Source organism: Diabrotica virgifera, chromosome 3, assembly GCF_917563875.1.
Source record: "Diabrotica virgifera virgifera chromosome 3, PGI_DIABVI_V3a".
Classification (NCBI taxonomy): Eukaryota; Metazoa; Arthropoda; class Insecta; order Coleoptera; family Chrysomelidae; genus Diabrotica; species Diabrotica virgifera.
In genome coordinates this window covers 25,788,951-25,804,489 of record NC_065445.1, presented here as the reverse complement: position 1 = coordinate 25,804,489, position 15,539 = coordinate 25,788,951, and the positions used below count along the sequence as shown (strand labels likewise).

The window sequence follows — 15,539 nt, the reverse complement described above, 5'->3', positions numbered from 1 at the left end:
GACATTTGCTAATGTTATTCCCTATCGTAATTAAATTACAATTTTAAATAGAAGTGTTCCTTGTGAATTTATTCAGAGTCGTAAATGAATTGAGTGAGGGAACTCGTTGATCCCGAAATAGACGGTGGACATTATAAATGTCTGCGAGATGTATCATCTCGTTTTCGTAATCTTCGGATCGCTAAAAACACTATACATATCTGACGGGTGTTTTTGTTGCATAGATGCAACGGTAGCTGACTCAAAATCGGCATTCTTGAATGTTTTATTTTCTTTGCATTTTTTAGGTGGGTTACACCCACCTAAAAAATAAGAATAATGGACTGTATGTCCATTCTGTTAGGTTATCAATTTATAGATGATAATACTATACTAAATTTACAATCAAAATGCAGTAGAAATAAACAAACCAAGACACGTTAAATGCTCCTAGGAGCACTCCCGAATCATAATTTACAATGTATAAACTGTGGAAATCATGATTTGGGATTTACAATGTACATATATACATTGTAAATTATGATTCGGGAGTGCTCCTACTAGCATTTAACGTGTCTTGGTTTGTTTATTTCTACTGCATATTGATTGTAAATTTAGTATAATATAATAAATGACAGAGAAGAAAGAAAACCTAATGTCCGTCCCACCTTGACTTTACAATATAGGTAACATAGGAAATGCAGTCCTTATGAGAGTTTTTAGCGCGGTAATGCCGATTTTATCAAAAAGAATTTGTAATCGAATATTAGAGAGTAAATTAAAACTGTTTTAGAAAGACAGTCTATAACATTCCGTTAACTTCTAATTATCTTTATAGTTATTTTATTTAAATTTTAATAACGGTTTGTCATTAAGTTATACTTAAAAACAATAAGATCTAATTAAAATAAATCTTTGACTGACGTCATACTTAACTATTAGTTGGCACAAGTTCTTCAGTTGGTAGTAGTACCATTCGCTGTCATGTAAGTCTCGTTCTGTGAACGTTGAACGACGGGAAATATTTGAGACTTCGCTTGGTAAGCTGGAACGGGAAACAAGAGGTGGATGACTGATCGAAAATAACGAACGGTAGTTTCAAGCTCATATCTGTAATATTGTGGCAAATTATTAGTGCTATTTTTTTTTTGAAGAGCTAGGAGACGAAGTTTTGGGAGATCCCGGAGGAATTGGAAGTCATGTCATCGGCCACTTGGGAGTAATTCTAAACTAACGAGTCCAACAGCTCCCCTCACAACTGGGAGCAACCGTTCCAAGCCAAGCCAGGTCATTTGGAGACCAGCCTGGAGAACGTCCAACATACATACATTGTATTCTGCACTTTGCCCCTCAGAAGGGCATCTATAAATATTTATAAATATTTGGTGTAGGGTTGTCATTTAACCTAGATGTAAGTTGGGAGTATGCTTCATATGAGAGCTACTCCAATACTAATTTGATAAGTGATTGTATTTATATTACTATAGGTAATTATTTCCCATTGTCATTTTAGAGTTACATAGTTTGTATTTTTTCTAACTCAGAGGTTGTCAAAAATCTAAGTAGTTATATTTAATAAATATTTATTTGTTTTTGTATATCAAATATTTTTTTTGCCATTTTTGAATTTAATAATTAAATATATTTAATATTTAATAGCAGTGTAAGATACCTGGGAGTTTGGTCCATCCCAACTTCTGGCGCCCATAATTCAGTCTATTGTATTTATCTCCTATATTCTTCTATTTTTATTATATTATTATATTTATTTAATCTATTTTCTGAGCATATATTCTTATCTTAATATTTCCCTTCTTAGTTATCATCACTATCTACTTTGATCTACTGTTCTTCGACAGGCATGCAAACGAGCCGTATCCATCCTTGAGTGTCAAGTTGTTCTCTTGCATCTCTTGCTAGCCAATTCTATTTAGTTTGCCTCTGTCTCTCCATACTTCTTCTATACAGTTATCCCCTTCTCTTCACTTCTACATCCTTCCACTTTCCTTCACTCATTTCATCTTATCATTTTCGTTCTACAAATACTACTGCAAAGTAATATTTTTGTTACAAATCTACAATTTTAGGATCCACAGGCCACATGCGTAATAACTATAGTATATCAAATAAACTTAAGCGCATACGAATCCTCAAATTGTAGACTGTCTTTCCAAAACTGTTTTAATTTAATCTCTCTAATGTTTGATTAGAATTTTTTTTTAATAAAATCGGCATCACCGTGCTAAAAACTCTCATAAGGACTGAATCGCCGATGTTCCCTTTACTGTAAAATCAAGGTGGGACGGACTATAGTAATACTGAATTTATTACAACTAATTTTTACGAATATGTTTGTTAAGTTGGAACAAAAAATAAGCATTTTCCAACTGCATCGATAAAGTGGTTTTTGTGGTATCGTTTCTTCTTACAAAACAAAAAAAGTGGTACAGTAGACTTGCTCGAAGCTTCATTCTATGTTTCTGTATTTGTAAAGTTTAAATATTTTTAAAATTGAACAGTAATAGTTATTTATCTACTCTGTCATATTATGTATAAGTTTTTAGTTTGTGAAAACTGTCATTATAGATAGCAGTGCGTGAAGTGTTTAAAGTGTGCGTGAAGTAACAATGTATTTTAAATGGGCCTTACTTTTTCGCACTGTTTTTGACACACTTTCATATAATCAAATATCCTTAACTTTCGTGTTGTCATGGTGATGACTAAAGCTCGGATTATAGGCAAAATGCCTTTTTTTGTTTATTTTGCCTATTATAATTGTTTTTTGCACTTTTTGCCTTTTTTCGTAAATTCCGCCTATTTGTGCCTTTTTTAAAATTTCATGCTACTACCCATGATATTATTCTATTACTAAACCATTCTATAATAAAATTTTAGGTCAATAATAAAATATCAATGGTTTGTTTATATAACAGATTTCTAGGAAAATGTACCTGATCGAGACTTGAGGGTTAACTATTTGGAAATCCCTAAGCTTTATTAGTTTATTATCAGTTGTACAGTCGGTTACTGTATCAGAGTTTAGTCACAAATTGCTATATCCTAGTTTAGTTTTGTTGCGTATACCGAAAAGCAAAGAACACGTTTTAAAACGTTTTAGACATTTGTGTGAAAAGATGACATCTAAATTAAGGCTATGGATCGCACCTTATTCGGAACTTTCTCTAGAAGGAGATGGAGCATTTTGTAAACCATGCGGCAAATCGGTAAGTTTTATTTTTTCTCTTTTTTTCTCGTCCCACAACATAACTAAATTCTAAAGCGGTTTTAGAATTCTAATTATTTTTTTTAATTCTCAGATTTCAAGTAGAAAAAAGTACTTTATTGACCAGCATTGTGGAACCCCACTTCATAAACGTAATTTGGAAAAATTAAATTCCTCTAAGTTAGCCCAAATATCTCTGCGGGATAGTTTAAGCAGTTCAAAAAAGAAGGAGGAAGACGCATTTAAATTTGATTTATGCCAGATGATGATTGCATCCAACATTCCTCTATATAAAGTTAATAACCCTAGTTTTAAATGCTTTTTCGAAAAATATCTTAATAAATCCTTACCGGACGAGAGTACATTGAGAAAACATACTGTGGAAAAATATTATGTGGAATGTATTTCAAAAATTAAGCGGGAGTTAGAGGGCAATTTTTTGTATATTATCGTGGATGAAACGACAGATGTATGCGGCAGGTATATAGCTAATTTAATGATTGGAATTTTGAACGAAAACTTTGCGAGAAAACCTTATTTAGTTGCCGTTAAAGAATTGGAAAAAAACAAAGAATTTAACAATAAGTCGATTTATACAAGATAGTTTAACAAACCTCTTTTTACCCAACCCTATACCAGTGAATAAAATAGTTTTAATGCTTTCAGATGCTGCGGCATATATGTTAAAAGCTGCCGTTAATTTAAAGATTGTTTATCCTAATTTAATTCATTGCACTTGTGTAGCCCACGGGGTAAATAGAATTGCTGAAGAAATAAGAAATCTGTTTCCGTTGGTAAATAATTTTTTAAATTTTATGAAAAAAGTTTTTGTAAAGGCTCCGTTGAGGGTGCAAATATATAAAGAAAGACTTCCCAGTGTCCCTTTGCCACCTAAACCAGTAATTACAAGGTGGGGAACCTGGCTCGAAGCAGTTTTTTTACTTTGAACACTGCAGGGAAATAGAATTAGTTATGTCAGAATTTGATGATGATATTTCCGAAGCCATTCGAGAAGCAAAAAAAATATTAAAAAATCCCAAATTGAAACAGGAACTCGCTTATATCAATGACAATTATAAATTAATAGTTACCACAATTACCTTATTAGAAAAACAAGAGATAAATTTATGTGAGTCAGTAAAATTAATAGATAATTTAAAGACGAAAATTAAATCGGCACCTGGAAGTAACGGTCAATTAATTAAAAAAAAAAATGAAATATGTTTTCGACAAGAATGAAGGTTTTTCGTTTTTATCGAATGTTGCTAAAGTTTTGAATGGAACATTTTCCGAGGAATTACAAATTATGCCAGATTTATTATCCGCTCTGAAATATGCTCCAATTACATCTGTCGATGTCGAACGTTCGTTTTCAATGTACAAATTAATTTTAAGTGATCGAAGACATAGTTTTAAAACCGAAAATATTGAAAAACTGTTAGTTGTTTCTATTAATGATAAAATTTTAAGTGGTTACAATGTTTAATTATTAATTAACAGTTATTTAGTTACTAGTTTATTTATACTAATGTTATGATTATGATGTGTAAATATACCTGCCTTAAGTTAATATTACGTTAATTCACTCTGTACAATAAATAATAAGTTATATTCCTTTATTGCCTATATTTTGCCTAAATGTTAATATTCCTGCCTTTTTTAATAAAAATCTTTGCCTATATAGGCGCCTTTTTCTTCAATTTTTGTTGCCTATAAATCCGAGCTTTAGATAATTAGCAATAAATTACGACAAAAGTTTTGACAGTTTTGTGGTTTGAAAGAAGTTAGAATTTTTAAATGTCAAAGTTCTAAAAATTGTAGAATAGAAATAAATTCCAGTGACGAAGAGTTACAGTTTTTTTTATTTGTTCATCATAGATAAAATATTGTATGAAACTGTGCGTGAAGTACTTTTTGCGAACTTACCCGATGTATAGCATTCGCTCCGTTGTCGCTCGTGTTTTAATCATGTGCGTTCGCAAAAAGCATACTTCACAAACTGTTTCATAAATAACTGTTATGAGTTATGTTTGAGTTTTATACCCTATATACTGTTAAAAAGACGATCAAATAAATAGCGTAGTGGATATGTTCTTTAGAGAAATAGCCACGAGATTACGCAGGAATATCAATAAGGTGGTGGTTTGTTGTCGAATCAGGATGGCATCAGGAATGCCGTAACAAAAAGGTACAGAGTGTGTCAGAAGTACGGCACCACATCTACTGGACCGCTTCATGGCCACAAAGTCAATAATTGCAGACCAACGGTTTGGAGAGCTATCCTCCTACTAAGTACCTTCTCTATTGAGGTTGGCGATCAATATGGCAAATTTCTCTATTCTGGGCTTGATGAATTAAGTCATTACCTGTTGTGTGGGTCCAATCTCTGATGTTTCGGAGCCTGGATTTTTCTTTCTTCCTATACCCCTTTTACCTTCCATGTTGCCTTCTAATATTACCTGGAGCTGCTCAAATTCATTGTGGCGCATTATGTGTCCTAAAAAAACCAAAGGTGTCTTATCTTTAGCGCCATAGATATGACGTCTTTCTGATTTTGATTGTATTGACCAGATGATGACGTGTGTTCATTATTTCCAGTACTAGTTCATTTGTAGTTTTGCTGGTCCAGCTTATTCTTAGCATTTGGAGGTACATCCACATTTCGAATGAATTCAGTTTGTTGACGTCATACTGTTTTAATGTCCAGGTCTCACAGCCATTTATTAATAGAGACCACACATAACACTTTAGTGTTCTCAATCTTATTGTGACTGATAGCTTGGGGTTACAGAGCATTTTACGCATGTTCATGAAATCAGACCTTGCTATTTCAATGCGTCTTCAATTTATTTTGAGTGGTCTAGCTGACTATTTATATATGACTATACTCTGGCCAGTTATATGAAGCTTTGAGAACTATGAAGGGTGATACCATTTATTTGTATGTTGGGAGTTCTTGTGGAATACCATGATTTTGGTTTTGGAAAAGTTAATTTGCAAGCCCAGCCTATGACTTTCTTCTGATAATATGTTCATCAATATTTTTAGTCGGTCTTCTGTTTCCGCTAATACTGTGTTGTCATGTACTGGTGTAATGTTACGGTGTTTGGAGAGCATGGAAGGCATATTACAATGCGAATTGTTTATCTCTGGATCAGAAGTTCGGTTTGTTTCACCAGTGTCTCACTGCAGTTTTCGACTGACATAGTGCGGAGAACTACTTTTCTCGGGAAATGATTTTTTTTTTGTATTACTATAATCACCAAATCTAATAATACAAGTTTTTGATTAATATATTTTCACAAACAATAACATTTATTACCGAGAACACGAGTATTATATTGTTTTACAAATTGATGCGGTTTTTGTTTTGTTATCACTATCAGCCGTTATCTACCTATATAAAGATAATGTCGTTATTGCAGCCTCATTATCAGAGAGAGATACGAAAATCCATTGTAAACAACAAATCCCAACCAACCGACTGGTGGGATATATGCAACGTGAATTCGATAGTTCGCCAAATGATTTACTATGAAATCATTGGAAAAAAAGTTAAATAACATAATAAGTACATATATTATATTAAAAAAATTTAATAGCATAGGCGCAAAATTTCGTGCCAATACTTTTTAAATGCATTAATATTTTCGAATCCTGAAAAAACTAATAAATATTTCTGAAAAATTTAAGCGCAGAATGAAAGATTACCTTATTACCGAGGGCTGAAAGTCCTTTAAAATAAACAAAAAGTTTCTTTTGAATGAGATATTTGAAATAAAAATCACACTCAATTTTCTTTTTTTTACCCCAGTAACTTATTAAAATAAACATTATAGAAATTTTCAGGAACTTTCGGCCCTCGGTAATAATATAATCTTTAATCCTGCGTTTAATTCTTTCAAAAATACTTATTAGTTTTCTCAGGATTAAAAAAAATGAATGCATTTAAAAAGCTTTGGGCCGAAATTTTGCGCCTATTCTCTTAAGGGTAATGTTACAGTACTGACTGAAACTAAGAATAAAGGTCGGGGTAGTGGAAAAAATAAACATGCTCCAGCAAGAGTTTCCGTTCTGATACAAAAGAAACTTGCAAAAGGGTACCCCCCGATAAGATAGGCAAAATGCCCTCATTCCCAGAATTCAATTTTTTTTACGTCTATGTGATTAAAAAATAAGACTCATCGCAATTTTAACCCAATAAACACAATACATCCAGAATAAATACAATGAAGATGGAGACGGTGTTGTAGACAAACCGGACTAGATAAAGAGAGAAACGATAACATCAGAAGAGAAATGGGCATATATGTAACCACTAAAGAAACCATAGAAATAAAACAGCTAAGTGGTATGATCACCTGAAAAGAAAGACGGATTATAAGTGGCCACGACAAATATGGTAATGGACTTCAGCTGCTAGAAAAAAATGGGTAAGACCAAAGCGACGTAAGCTACCATTTTATCCTCGCAATGGGTGAAATCTGGGTTGCGATAGATGGCATAAAAGTTGAATATTAACTTTATTGATAGTTGAAAGACTGATAAGTTTGTACACACTTGAATGAATAAGGGAAAATGAAAATGTAGTATGTCAAAGTGTGTAAATAATTTATTTCCTTAGCTGAGCGCTTTCGACATAAATGTCATCATCGGAGCTAATGGTCAAATACTAAAAAAGTACCGCTACATAGAGGTGTAAACAAGTGCATCTTAGGAATGTAAATTTGATTTTTAAATTGTGAATGCTAACTTAGTCCTCCGTACAACAGCAAACAGCAAAAAAACAGAAAGAAACGGCCACATACACGTTGCACAAAAACATATAAACTTTTTTCATGGTACGGGTGTCGATATCACCCGTCCATCCTTGGCCTAGTAACAAGGTCAGTCAGCTGTTGTTACTAGGCCAAGGATGGACGGGTGATATCGACACCCGTACCATGAAAAAAGTTTATATGTTTTTGTGCAACGTGTATGTGGCCGTTTCTTTCTGTTTGCTGTTGTACGGAGGACTAAGTTAGCATTCACAATTTAAAAATCAAATTTACATTCCTAAGATGCACTTGTTTACACCTCTATGTAGCGGTACTTTTTTAGTATTTGACCATTAGCTCCGATGATGACGTTTATGTCGAAAGCGCTCAGCTAAGGAAATAAATTATTTACACACTTTGACATACTACATTTTCATTTTCCCTTATTAACTTTATTACTTGTTATTAGTGTTAAGAGTTTTGTAGAATATAACACCTTTCTTTAAATTTTAACGTTTTGAAAATTTTATTTAAAATTTAGTTTTATTTTTCTTCTTCTATTTTTGGTATCATAACCTGGATGGGTCTTTGCTGCCTGTCTGGCTATGTCCTTCCAATTAGACCTCTCTTGTGCCCTTCTCCTCCATTGTCTTACATTCATAGTTTTCAGGTCGTCTTCCTTTGTTTTTGTTCTTCCTCTTGTCTTCCATTGTAACATTTTCTTTATAGTCTTATTTTTATTCTCAAAAAATATTTATTAAATAAGTTAATGAAGCTATTTTAAAGCTATTTTATAATTTCAAATACAGAAGTTTTTTTACCGAGTTTTAATTATTTTTTTATATATTTGTTTATCCTTGCGCGTTCGCCAAAATTTAAAATATGTTGATTCGACCGTTACTTGATGGAAGTTCATTTTGTCTAACAATAAAACACTGAAAACGTTTGTTTTCTATACTTCCACAAAATTTATTACAACTATGTTATTACTACAGCTGTTTCGGCAGAGTGCCTTTCTCAAGTGATTTAGATTACTATAGGTTTGCCTTTTTAAAATCTTTAACTGAAGAGGTTGAGGAGTGGGGAGCTGTTTGTCTCGAGTTGGTCATTCAGAATTATATCTGCATTTTTCAATCAATTAATTTCCATAGATTCTAATAAAGATAGCTTAAGGCCTTTATTTTGAATACGTAGAATTAAAACTGTTTATTAATTTTAATACGTAGAATTTAAACTGTTCATTAAAAGATCTAGAAGGTGAAGTGCGTATGTAGAAGTGTCTGTTTTTCTATTGTTGAAAGCCCTTTTGTGTTCTGCTATCCGTTTGTCAAAGGTTCTGCCAGTTTGACCGATGTAAGTTTTCGGACAGTCACAGTACAACAGTTAGTTTGTAAACACCACTGTAGTTGTTTTCTCTTTCGGCTCTTATTGTTCTTAATATATTTGATTAAGTTGTTGTTAGTTCTGAAAGCTGGTGTTATTCCTTTCTTTTTATGTATCTGGCTATTTTTGTTGTTATCTTGCCAGTATATGTGATAGAGCGGAAGGTACTGGGTTCTTTCTGTGGTGGTGGATAGACTAATTTCAGGGCTTTCTTATAGAGTTTTTGGTTTAAAATTGTGTTAATTGTTTGTTCGTTATGTTCGTAAACAATGGCTATAACGAACAAACAATTAACAAAATTTTAAACCAAAAACTCCATAAGAAAGCCCTGAAATTAGTCTATCCACCACCACAGAAAGAACCCAGTACCTTCTGCTCTATCACATATACTGGTAAGATAACAACAAAAATAGCCAGATACATAAAAAAGAAAGGAATAACACCAGCTTTCAGAACTAACAACAACTTAAGCAAATATATTAAGAACAATAAGAGCCGAAAGAGAAAACAACTACAGAGTGGTGTTTGCAAACTAACTTATGGTAACTGTCCGAAAACTTACACCGGTCAAACTGGCAGAACCTTTGACAAACGGATAGCAGAACACAAAAGGGCTTAGAATAGAAAAACAGACACTTATACATACGCACTTTACCTTCTAGATCATAATCATTCTTTTAATGAACAGTTTGAAATTCTACATATTCAGAATAAAGGCCTTAAGCTATCTTTATTAGAATCTATGGAAATTAATAAATTTAAAAATCCAGATATAATTCTGAATGACCAACTCGAGACAAACAGCTGCCCACTCCTCAACCTCTTCAGTTAAAGACTTTATAAAGGCAAACCCATAGTAACCTAAATCACTTGAGAAAGGCACTCTGCCGAAACAGCTGTAGTCACATAGTTGTAATAAATTTTGTGGAAGTATAGAAAACAAACGTTTTCAGCGTTTTATTGTTAAATTTAAAATATGTGTTTACTATTATGTGGAGATAGATGATAATAATAAATATTTTCAAACAATCTCGATCTGTTAGGACAAATCACCAATGCCAATTGGTGCCAATTGTAGTAAAGAGGAGAATATAAAAAAGTGTATGAAATTACCGAAATTTTACAATGAAAGTTACTATAGAAGCTCTGAGCAAACCGAATTTGATTCCAAAATTTATAATGTCAATAAACTTACTGGAAAACCTGCGTATATTTGTTTTAACGTAGGTATTACCATCAAAGTTTTTTATGTATAAATCTAAAGGGAATAATAAAAATAACGGCACAAATATTCCACCAATGTGAGTTTTACCTTGAAAGAAAAAAATATATAGGACATTTCGGCCCGTTTAAAATCCATTATACTTTCAGCGTCTCGTTTAAAATAAAAAACAGCGACAGCTTTTAATGCGATAAAGTGATTTAACATCGAGTCCAACCCATTTGAATTTTTATGAAAAATGAAATTTGTCCCCTTAACGTCTGAAAGAGACTTTTAACTTTTACCTGCAATAAAACGGCTTGGTTTTCCACCTTTTTATGTATATTCTGTCTTTGAGTTGATTCTTCGAATTACGCAATTTATGATCTCTAGATTTCTCATAAAATGTAAACGTCTCTCATTCTTGCTATTAAATACACAGCATTTGCATTTTGACTAGCGATAAAAAAGAAAGAAGAATTTAATAACGGATATATAGTCAACAGGTTATAGATTTGGCAAATTTTAGTTTTTATTTACTAGGATTTATGTGCTAAATTGTAATAATCATTCAAAGCTAGTAAAAAACGACAAATACAGGGTGTCCCCGAAAGTAGTGCGTTCTTTTAAGGCATGGATATAATACACAATTTAGAACAAAAAAGTCCTATAACATTTTTTTCTAAAGTTAACCGTTTCCAAGAAAAAAATTACATTGTTCTCCATATAAGTGAAATTTTATTTTCATAAATTTGAATGACATGGCAACGTAGCCTAGAAGAACTTGCTGTGACTGTGGAAATTTAACCTAATAACCCTAATTATTTATTTACTTTGAGGTGTGATTTTTGGGGTTGTTGACATCGTAGGTAGGTACCCACCTGCAAAATAATGGATATGGGTTTGGTTGATATTTACATTATTTTACCTACCAGATGCAACTGACCTGCAAACCTACTTTTTTAATCTTTAGATTTTTGAGTTGCGCGTTGTTGCCAGACTTCAATTTGCATATCAAAATGTATTTCCGTTTTTTGGTCAAACGGATCAATTTAGAAAAAAATGTTATAAGACTTTTTTGCTCTACATTGTGCCTTCTACCTATACCTTTAAGGAACGCACTATTTTCGGGGACACCCTGTGTACTGAGGATAAGAAAAACAGAAAAACAAAATCAATGGGAAAATCCCAGTCTTTGTACATCTATAAGTTGTTCACATTTAATTATTTTTCTTTCTCTCTCTCACACACACACACATGCTCGTATCAACCCCAGCCCCGGGGAACATGTATGTTCCAATGGAAAAGTGGAACCCACATGTCCGAAGATCAAACCGGTCACACCCCGTAATGGAGTGGTACCTATCTGACCCCCAAGCTATACCTCCACCCCTCCCCATCGAAGGACATACCGAATGGGGGGGCGTTGATCTTAATGTTACTTTGGATGCCCTGGGTAATGGGACACCCTTTGTATTACTTCATGTGGTTAAGCCACCTGGTTTTAGGGGTAGCTAGAAGAGCTTTTCTCCCTATTAATGACTAAGTTAATTTTTTACTTTACTTTACTTTGGACTTGTGTCCTAAAAAAATGTGTTCCGGACATCAAGGCACCAATCTAAATCGGTGTCTTGCTGTCCAGACCGTGTGTGCTCGGTCACTCAGCCGGCGAATTGGCAAAATAAATTTTGTTCTCCTCGACGGCTGAGCGCTCGAAAGGTGTGGCCATCAAGCCCACGTCTGTCGGTACGTGACCTTGATACTCACATTCCGCGGCTATGGTCCATTTGACCTACCTGAAGGGTACTTAGTGCCTGAAGGGCGACATTTGTGTTTCGATATTCTGTGGTTATCTCAATTTTTCATTCTTAAGGGTTTCCTCTATATCCAGCTAACTGCTGTCTAGGCCGTCTATGTACCGTTCTTTGGTTTTCGTCGTAGTTAGTCAATTCTCTTAATAATCTGCTAGGATGGTTTCTGATATTGTTAAATATTTCATGTGCTCTTTCGTCTATCATTCTCAGGACTTTCTTTTGTTGCGTATGTCCAAATACGTATCTTAATGGGACATATGTAGGTATATTCAGAGCTTCCCTGATCATGTGGTTTTGGATGGTTTGTATTTTTTTTTCTTGTTGGTTTTACACGTGTGCCCCCATGCGGCTGAGGCGTATGTTAGTGTTGGCAAAATTATACAATTTGCCATCCTAATCTTTGTCTTAAATCTCAGTTTACTCTTTCGACCTATTAGCGATGACAGTTGACTCCTAAGGGCTTTAGCTTTGTTGACCGTTTGTTTTACGTGTTCTGTAAAGGCCAGCCTTTTGTCCAACATTACGCCTAGGTATTTGGCTTGATTTGACCATTCAATTTGGGTATCAAATAGGGATAGTACCTCATTTGGTCTGCCTCTTCTTTTTTGGTACATAACGGCCTGTGTTTTGTCAGGATTGACAGCTATTTTCCACTGCACACACCATTCTTGTAGTTCGTCAAGAGCTCTTTGTAGATGTCTTGTTGCAAAATCTGGGTGGGTACTGCTAAAAGCTATCGCTGTATCATCTGCGTATAGGGCTTTTCATCGATTGTCATTTGTTTCGAGCTACTGTCATGTGTCACATAATATTAATATATCTACGCCATACGTCTTGGGTTTGTATCATTGGTATATACCAATAACGTATGACGTAGATATATTAATATTATGTGACACATGACAGAAGCTCGAAACAAATTACTGTGAATGAAAAGTCCTATAGACTTAGCAACGATCTGGGTTCAGTTGGGGTATCTGCCGTATATATGGTATATAGATATGGCGACAACACTGCCCCCTGTGGCACACCAGCCTCCATGGTCCCAACTTCGGACAGGGTTGGCCCTATCCGAACTCTGAACCTCCTGTTGGCTAGGTATGACGAGAGAAGACACGTCATCGCCTCACTATAACCATATTGGTTCATTTTATACAGCAGGCCGTCGTGCCAGACCCTGTCAAATGCTTTACTGACATCTAGAAAGACGGCCGCTGTATATTTCTTTTCGTTGAACCCTTTCGTGATATATTCTGTTAACCTCAGCACTTGAAGTTCACACGAGTGCTCGGATCTGAATCCGAACTGCTTTCTCTCTCTATTTCAAACTAAATTAAACTTTTGTCTTCTTTCAAAACTGTCATCAATGACGTCATTGACTCTACTATGAGTAATATTTTTATCAACTTAACATTAATAACAGTTCTTTCCGTTACAGAGAGTTGCTTTTTAGACTTTTTCAATAAAATCTAATTTATTATATTTAAATTTCACTTTAATACAGTTATTAATATACTTTCAGCTTAACTAATAATCTAAATTCTAAACAACCTATTTTTAAATTCATAACCAAAAATTGACTACCTGTCTTGTCATGTCGCTTCTGTGTAAAGAAAACGTTTTGCGAATCCTTTTGGATGACTTTTAATGGTTTTTAATAAACTTTTTTTATACCATTGTACAAACGAAGTTTTTACTTCTGTATTTTTTTTTAAGAAAAGAGTTAATCACAGTTGGTTTAATTGTAACATTGATGACCGGTTTCGACCACTACAATTTCCTGCTCATCGTCAGGTCCCCCATAAGGTTCCTTCTCTTCATTCCTTGCCAAAGATCAGAACCCGAGGGTAGGTCAGGTGCGTCTTCCTAGTGGAAGTCTATCTTCCACTGACGAAGAGACCCTCACGACTCTCTTGGACGCTCACTTCCCAGAGAGTAATGATGATGATACTGCTCTAGCTATGATGATGCTCCCGCGAATGGGGGATTTTCGGATGGAGAAGGAGGTAATATCGTGTACAAAGACTGTTAGGGGTTTCGCACTCTTCAAATCACTAGGTGAAGACGAAATTATACCGGCTCTGCTTCAGCAGGTTTGGAAACTTATTGCCCCCACACTGGTCAGGATATTTAGGGCCTCTGTCTTGCGATAAGGTACATTCCTTTACCCTGGAGAAGGACTAGGGTCTAATTTTACCCTTGCTAAATCATTCCTGCATCTAATTTGCAGATGATCTGACACTATTAGCAACAAGCAAGAAAGAACTACAAAAGTTAATGAAAAACATAATAACAGAAGCCAAAAAATTGGGACTTAAAATAAATGAAGAAAAGGCAAAGTATATGATAATGGGAGAGATCCAAAAAGAAAAAGAAAATAACATCTTAGTACAAATAGATGGAGAAAAAACATACTCGTTCAAAAGAGCCAAAGAAATTATTTACCTGGGAACCAAAATAGATGAAAATGGTCATGAGGAAGGGGAGATAAAAGCAAGAATAGCTAAAGGAAATAAAAAATATGGAGCATTACGCACATTAATGAAATCCAAATACGTATCAAGAAAAACAAAAATAAGAATTTATAAGACTGTTATCAGACCTACAGTAACATACGCATGCGAAACATGGGTGCTCAAAAAGTCAGAAACAGACCTTTTAGAAAGATGGGAGAGAAAAATGCAAAGACCAATATATGGAGGTGTGAAAATATATGTGTCAGTGGAGAAGAAGAACCAATAAAGAATTGGAAGTACTATATAAAGAGTTAATGATCACGACGACGATCAAAGCACAGCCAATACGATATTTGGGGTACATCGAGAGAATGGGAAGTAAAAGAATGCCAAAAATGGTACTCTCACGAAGACCAATACAAAAGAGAAGGAAAGGCAGGCCAACGAAAAGATGGAAGGACAGTGTGTACGAAGACCTGAAGAAAAGTAAGATTGAGAGATGGAAAGAACTAGCACTAGATAGGTGGTGAAGGAGTGTATAAAAAGACTAAAGTGTAATTAAATAAAATTTATAAGTTACATTAAGTTATTAAATTTATTATTTATGTAATCAGAAATGTAAACATTTTAGCCCTAGGCATACAAAGCCTGTTGCGCTTAATAAATAAATAAAGCGTTCCGGCCAATCAGTCTCTCATCCTTCCTTCCAAAGGCTCTAGTGAACCA

General features: G+C 34.2%; 1 protein-coding gene across 4 annotated transcripts in view; it reads left to right on the top strand.

Moving 5' to 3' along the window:
* LOC114349504 (AF4/FMR2 family member lilli) overlaps positions 1-15,539 on the top strand; it is a 692,430-nt gene that overhangs the window by 55,657 nt on the left and 621,234 nt on the right. The window lies entirely within an intron of this gene.